The sequence below is a fragment of the Poeciliopsis prolifica genome, unplaced genomic scaffold (assembly GCF_027474105.1).
Source record: "Poeciliopsis prolifica strain line A6 unplaced genomic scaffold, Auburn_PproV2 SCAFFOLD093, whole genome shotgun sequence".
In the NCBI taxonomy this organism is placed as follows: Eukaryota; Metazoa; Chordata; class Actinopteri; order Cyprinodontiformes; family Poeciliidae; genus Poeciliopsis; species Poeciliopsis prolifica.
The window spans coordinates 1,166,694-1,174,665 of NW_026562468.1; positions in this window are offsets into that span (position 1 = coordinate 1,166,694).

The following is a 7,972-nucleotide window of genomic DNA, read 5'->3' on the forward strand; positions in this document are numbered from 1 at the left end:
AGCAAACAAATAGGACAAATCGGTCCAGATATTGGAGGAGACAGCAACGGTCGCTTAACAGATCAGACAAGTTTGTATTAATGACAACTATTAAAGCAAACTAACAATCAAACAGCCATGCTTACCCAACACCGTTCAACGAACAAAGCGGATGAGTTTGACGTAACAAAGCAAGCTGCCTCTTGGCAGGTGGAGACCTGCTTATATGCTGCAGCCGGAATTGGCCTTAAAGTGGCAGCATTTATGCTGCTACAAAAGTATTGAACAGAATCTATGACAAAGGTCAGCTCTGGTGGAGTCCAATACTCACAGGAAATGAGCCCAACTTACTGTCTGCAAAAAACTATATAGACACCCTTCCATCAAACTTTTTTGACATGTGACCTTTGACCTATAGGGGGGAGGGATAACAGATGTTACCCCCACTTCCGGTATCAGGTTACAACCCCTCCCTTTAATAAACATTCCTTAGATATCTGACAATTGCAGCACTTTGTTTCTGCAAAACTCCTATTGATCTCTGAGTTTTAAGAGTAATACAATTAGAATAAGTAATACATAATCAAGAATAATGTATATAATATGTACTATGCGTAGAGAAGTTTAAATAGATTTGGAATGTTGCAGTTACCTCTGGTTCTGCTCACCAGGTCATTCTTGTTTGTGCTTGTGTTCAGGCCGGACAAGGGAGTGGGTCTGAAAGCCCATCAGTACGATTCTCATGAGGCCTGAGGTCTAACACATGATACTCATGTCTAACACATGATTCTCATGTCTAACACACGATACTCATGTCTAACACATGATACTCATGTCTAACACATGATTCTCATGTCTAACACATGATACTCATGTCTAACACATGATACTCGTGTCTAACACATGATACTCATGTCTAACACGATTCATGTCTAACACATGATACTCATGTCTAACACATGATACTCATGTCTAACACGATTCATGTCTAACACACGATACTCATGTCTAACACATGATACTCATGTCTAACACATGATACTCATGTCTAACACGATTCATGTCTAACACATGATACTCATGTCTAACACATGATACTCATGTCTAACACGATTCATGTCTAACACATGATACTCATGTCTAACACGATTCATGTCTAACACATGATACTCATGTCTAACACATGATACTCGTGTCTAACACATGATACTCGTGTCTAACACATGATACTCGTGTCTAACACACGATACTCATGTCTAACACATGATACTCGTGTCTAACACGATTCATGTCTAACACATGATTCATGTCTAACACATGATACTCATGTCTAACACATGATACTCATGTCTAACACATGATACTCATGTCTAACACATGATTCATGTCTAACACATGATACTCATGTCTAACACATGATTCTCATGTCTAACACATGATACTCATGTCTAACACATGATACTCATGTCTAACACATGATATTCATGTCTAACACATGATACTCATGTCTAACACATGATACTCATGTCTAACACATGATACTCATGTCTAACACATGATACTCATGTCTAACACATGATTCATGTCTAACACATGATACTCATGTCTAACACATGATTCATGTCTAACACATGATTCATGTCTAACACATGATTCATGTCTAACACATGATTCTCATGTCTAACACATGATACTCATGTCTAACACATGATACTCATGTCTAACACATGATTCTCATGTCTAACACATGATACTCGTGTCTAACACATGATAATCATGTCTAACACATGATTCATGTCTAACACATGATACTCATGTCTAACACATGATACTCATGTCTAACACATGATTCTCATGTCTAACACATGATTCTCATGTCTAACACATGATACTCATGTCTAACACATGATACTCATGTCTAACACATGATTCTCATGTCTAACACATGATACTCATGTCTAACACATGATTCTCATGTCTAACACATGATACTCGTGTCTAACACATGATAATCATGTCTAACACATGATTCTCATGTCTAACACATGATAATCATGTCTAACACATGATACTCATGTCTAACACATGATAATCATGTCTAACACATGATTCTCATGTCTAACACATGATACTCATGTCTAACACATGATACTCATGTCTAACACATGATTCTCATGTCTAACACATGATACTCATGTCTAACACATGATACTCATGTCTAACACATGATACTCGTGTCTAACACATGATACTCGTGTCTAACACATGATAATCATGTCTAACACATGATTCTCATGTCTAACACATGATAATCATGTCTAACACATGATACTCATGTCTAACACATGATACTCATGTCTAACACATGATACTCATGTCTAACACATGATACTCATGTCTAACACATGATTCATGTCTAACACATGATACTCATGTCTAACACATGATACTCATGTCTAACACATGATACTCATGTCTAACACATGATTCTCATGTCTAACACATGATTCTCTATATCTCAGGAAAAATTATTTTCCAGAGTAAACAAAGATCCAGTATGTACAATTTAAAGGTTCATTCTGAAAACCTACAGCTTAAATGGTAGCACCACTGGTCAGTGCTGACTACAAGTTTGTGATTTATTTCATTCATTCAAAAAACTACATCTGTTAGAACTAAATTATTCTAGATTGTTTTTTCTTTAACACTTGCTAGTGTGATACATTTCAGTAAATGTTCCTCATTTGTACATGTACTTCTTAAGAGTATGTGCCAGGTAGTAAACAGGTCTACGTGATGTTACTCAAATGTAACTTTTAAGCTTTCTGTAGTTAAAGAATTTGCCCAGAGTTTTCCAAAATTTATCCTCGCATCATTGTTTATGCTACTTATATGTTGTATGTTTCTCTGCCCTAATGATGCTTTTTCCTCCATCCATCATCTTACACACTTGATTGTGTTCAGTAACAAAATACAGTTGTTGATTTGTTCTTTACTAAAGCTTATAAATGATCAATGTAAACAATCAGTCTGTATTAAAATAGTGAATACAGGGTGTGCCGTGGTGGCGTAGGGGGTTAGCACGCCCCACGTTTGGAGGCCTCAGTCCTTGACGCGGATGTCACGCGTTCGACTCCCGGTCCCGGTGACCTTTGCCGCACGTCTTCCCCCCTCTCCTCGCCCTCTTTCCTGTCTGCCTACTGTCGAAAATACGAGCCACTAGCACCACAAAAACTCTTTGGAGAAAAAAATGGGAAAAGAAAAAAAAGTGAATACAATTCATATTATTTAGATGTGATATTTTGATGTGTGCACTTGGATTTCTATTGTTTTATTGAATGATGGTTTCTGTAAATATTTATCAAACTGAATCGCCATTCAGGTTTTATATAGTTTTTATTTCTTTTGGTATTTGTTGCACAAATTCAAATATATGCTGGCTATCAAGCAACAATTCAATCATTGACTTTTTGGTTTTTTTTCTTAAATATTCCCTCTCACATCTTCTGACAACTAGCCCAACTTATAATAACTTTAACTAAGTTTGCTAGTGGTGCACTTACCCTGAAAATAAAAAAAATAAATAAAACATACTCACAACATGGCGAATATTTTTGTTACCGTTAAAATTATCTACAGCTTTTGATCATTGGTCCTAATGAAGCTATCTGTTCACTAACAGACAGTTCACCTCTTGTAAATGATAAGCTTATTGGTGATCAATGTGAAGCATCAGTATGTGTTAAAGAAGATCAGATCAGTCAGATTAAGTAAAATATCATGATACTCAAAGCAATCAAAAATATATTTATCTCAAAGATAATTTCTCCTTTTCAGGAAGTTTAGACTGTATGAAAGGACTCACTGAAATATACTATGAAATATTTAATTTGCAGAATCCCGATAATAAAACTTCAACTGTGAATTGAAAAATTGCATTGTATGTAGGCACAAAAGAATCAACTGCTAATTAGTCATCATACTATGTAAATGTATGAACAAACAAGAAACTTTCTCACATTGGACAATGAACCGTTTGACTTTCTTTAGCTCACTAAATTTAACCTTACCAAAGTTTAGCAGTAAAGCAAACAGGTACTGAGTTCTGAATCAGATGCCTTCAGCCTTCTGCTGAACCTCGACTCTGGCCTTTCTCACTGTAACATAAAACATCAAACTTTTAAAAAAAAGTTCACGTGAACATCACTTAATTATCATCACTTTATTATCAGAATAAAGACATAGAAATTAATAGAGGGATAGATAGATTGAAGGAAACTAAAATGCATTAGTCTTTTTAAGTAGACCATTGAAACAAATTACAACTAACTCATGAAATGTATTTTTACACCGGACAAACTGAAAAATATCTGACTTGACAGATGTTTTTGTAGACCTGGATGATTTAGAGAAACTATTCCCCCAGCCCCTCTCTGATCATTTGGCAGAGTCTTAAATAAAGATTTTTCATTTCATAGGTAACACTTTATTTAACAGGGTGTGCATAAGACTGACATGACACTGGCATAAACATGACATAACATCTGTCATGAACACAAAGGAGTCTTTATGAATGACTATCACTTATGTCATAAAGTGTGACTTGGAATGTAAAGTTGCTCTAAAAGTTGCATTAAAAGCCCATTAGGAGTGCTAACTTCATATTAAAGTGTCGTTATTTACAAAATAATCATATTATCATTTTGAGATACTGTCTCATTATTTTGAGATATTATCTCATTTTAAAACGGGCTTCCATAAAGAAGAGGCATCTGACAAAAGACTAGATCCAACAAGACAAGACGGAACAAGGAACACAGGTGAGATTAAATACACAGAGGGTAATCAGGGAAATCAACAGGGGATGCAACAGACACCCAAACCTAAAAAAAAAACAAAGAAAAACTCAATTTCCTGGTCAAATTATCCACACCTACATCTTAAAATTGGAGTTTCACTCCATTCTGTACCCTCCTTCAAGGATAAATGTTGACATTTTTCTTCTTTTTTTGCTGTACCAGTTTTACCACCAATGATAGCATCAGCATGGTGCAGCTCAATATATAAGAGGATAACATTTCATCGTTAAACAGTTACTGAGTGGGTTCATAAAAAGAATGTGCTAATCCATCTATAAACTCTTGGTATTGTCAAATGTTAATGTCATCCATAAACCCTTGGGTCACCTGGACACGTCCGGCAGTGTGATGTTGTACACCATCGACCCAGGTCTACTTTGTTGTGGCCGTCGTTGTAAAACATTTCATGCCAAGACAGAGCGGAACATTAATCAAAGTTGAGCTGAAGAGCGAGGGACCGTTTTTTTTTTTGCTGCCGCTGATCTGTTTAGCACAACAGCACTTTACAACAGGGTCCCCACTCCTCAGCATAATGGCATCGAAAGGAGGTGATAAATAATGGATTGAAGATCACTTAAACCTCGTGGAGCGGTTTATTGCATTCGAGAGATCATGTGTTGCTGCTCAAATGACAAATCTGGCTCTTTTGGCGACAGTCAGAAAGCAAAACAGGACCTCTCCAATGGAGCAATGAAAGGGGTTAATGTGGTGCAAAACATGGCGTCAAAACAACAGTTTAGACACTTTGACTAAATGGCAACAAGGGGAAAAAATAACTGTGGGTGAAGAACGTAATTGTAATCTCAAAGTTTGGGGCTGCTTTGCATTTGTTTGATGGGAAGCTAATGACTTATGTTTGCATTAATGAAGCCTCTGGTTATCAGTTAAAATTGATAAGTTAAAAACACACACATGTGATATGCATCATCACTTACTAGTTATTTTTGGTCCTGCAACTTGAACTTATTAAACACATTTTAAACCACATTTTACATTATATTTCACTGTAACTTTGCCAATCCCCCGCCCCCAATAATAATAATAAAAAAATCTGTTTATTCTTTTCCCCAATAACGAGATGGGATTTCCATATATTGACTTACTTTTTGTATGTGGCTGAAGTTAGAACGCTCATATTAATATGTATTTGCCCAATATTGTGGAACTCTTATCTATCCAGATAATTAAGTAGATTACGTATGTAATCTACTATGAGGGAAGATGATGTGATCGCCTCATAACTTTGTCATTGTGTGCTGCAGCTGCCTAACTTACTGCTGCCACTCAGTGGTGAAACAACAAAACAGCACAGATTTGACAAATTATTCCTCAGAACCATTTCTGTAAAATCTTGCGCAAACTGTGACAGAGTTTGGTGTTTTAATAAAAAAAAAAGAAAAGAAAAAAAATTATAAGCATCCAAATAATTGCCATCGTTGCCAGTTCAACCAGAGATAAATAGCAAAGAGATGTGGAATGAGATTAGATCACACTCCATATCTTAATGGGATCCTCTCACATGCTATTCCCATTAATGACCAATCCCCCAATTATGTAAATCAGAGAGCGGTCACTACCAGCCGGAACCTGAAGTCACATGCATAAACACCAACGGTGTCAACAACTCAAAGAGCGCTAATTGGCCGCTACTTTTCCTATAATTGCAGCAGCCTGTGTCGTGTCCACGCCTGACCCTGCCTTTGAGTGATGTTTTTTTTTGTCCGCTCGCTCACAAACAGTTAATGGATCAATCAAGACGGGGAAGGACAGAACCACTTCCTGCAGAGTGAGAGGTGGAGGACCCAGAAGGGCGAGGTGGGCTGAAACGCACAAGACACACGACACAAAGAGAGCAGCGGGGTTGATATGGAAACTGGGCACCGAAACATTGTGCTTCATATTTCAACTATTAACAACTAAATTGTCAGCAATATCTTACTGCTGATGCTGCCGCATATTATATGAAAGCTGTATGGAATATAGCTTTTATTTTCAGATTTTAGTGTGAGATGTGCCTCCTTTTATTTATTTAATAGATAATAATAATAGATTTTTTCATATCCTGTCCACAAATTCTCCAACCAGAGTAGAACATTTCTGCTGCTCCTCCAAAGCTGACCTTGGGTATTCTGAAGCTCTACTGGCCCAGTTGTACCGTTATGTTTCCATTTCCAGATGATGAATGAAGATGTTGAATCTTGGGTACATTTTGAAAACCTAACCTGCTTAAACTATTTAAGCTGCCACTGCCATTGTTCCCATTTAATTGATGACTCCTAACTAATTGCTTGATGTGTCTCCTAAGGCGAGTAGTTGCAGTGAATCTTTTTAAAAGGGCAGTTTGATGTAAAATGGACTTTTTTTAAACTTTACATTGTGTATTGTTGTTATTGCCTCATCAAAACCTACCTGGAGTGTTGTCTTGATTCTTTCATGCATGTTTGAGAAATGATTTAATCTCCCATGGTAACCATTCAGCTCTGATTGACATCTTGGTCGGGGGTCGGCGACCCGCGGCTGCAGAGCCGCATGCAGCTTTTTCAAAATGTTTGAAAATGGGGTTGGAAATATATTTTTTGTTCTAATATGGTTTCTATAGGAGGTCAAACATGACACAATCATTCTTAATGTTTTCCAAGGCTATAAAAATGTCCAAAATAAATATAAAATTTCAACATTTCTGTCAACATTTCTTTCATCTGGGCGGGGCGCGAGGCAGGGGGCTGTGTGGTGGTGGGCCGTGTAAAGAAGAAAATAGCTGAGGAGAGATTCTCCAATTCTTGGACTGAATCATTTGCATTCATTGGCAACATGGAAGAATTACCTGAATGTTTGCTCTGCAGTGAGAAGTTGTCAAATAACAAATATAGTACTTTCCACACTATAGAGAGCAACTTACTAGAAGCGACACCTTCAATTTTTTTTAAATAAGTGGAAACATACATACATGAGCTGTAAGCCGCATGGTTCAAAGCGTGGGGATAAAGGAGCCATTTATAGTCTGAAAAATCCAGTAATGTGGAAAAACATATCCAGGGAAGGAGTGTTACTTTAGCCGCTGCATCAAGATGAAAGTTACATGTTAAAGCTCGATGTTGAAGCTGTCCAGTGATGTCTGTAAACAAAAATAACAT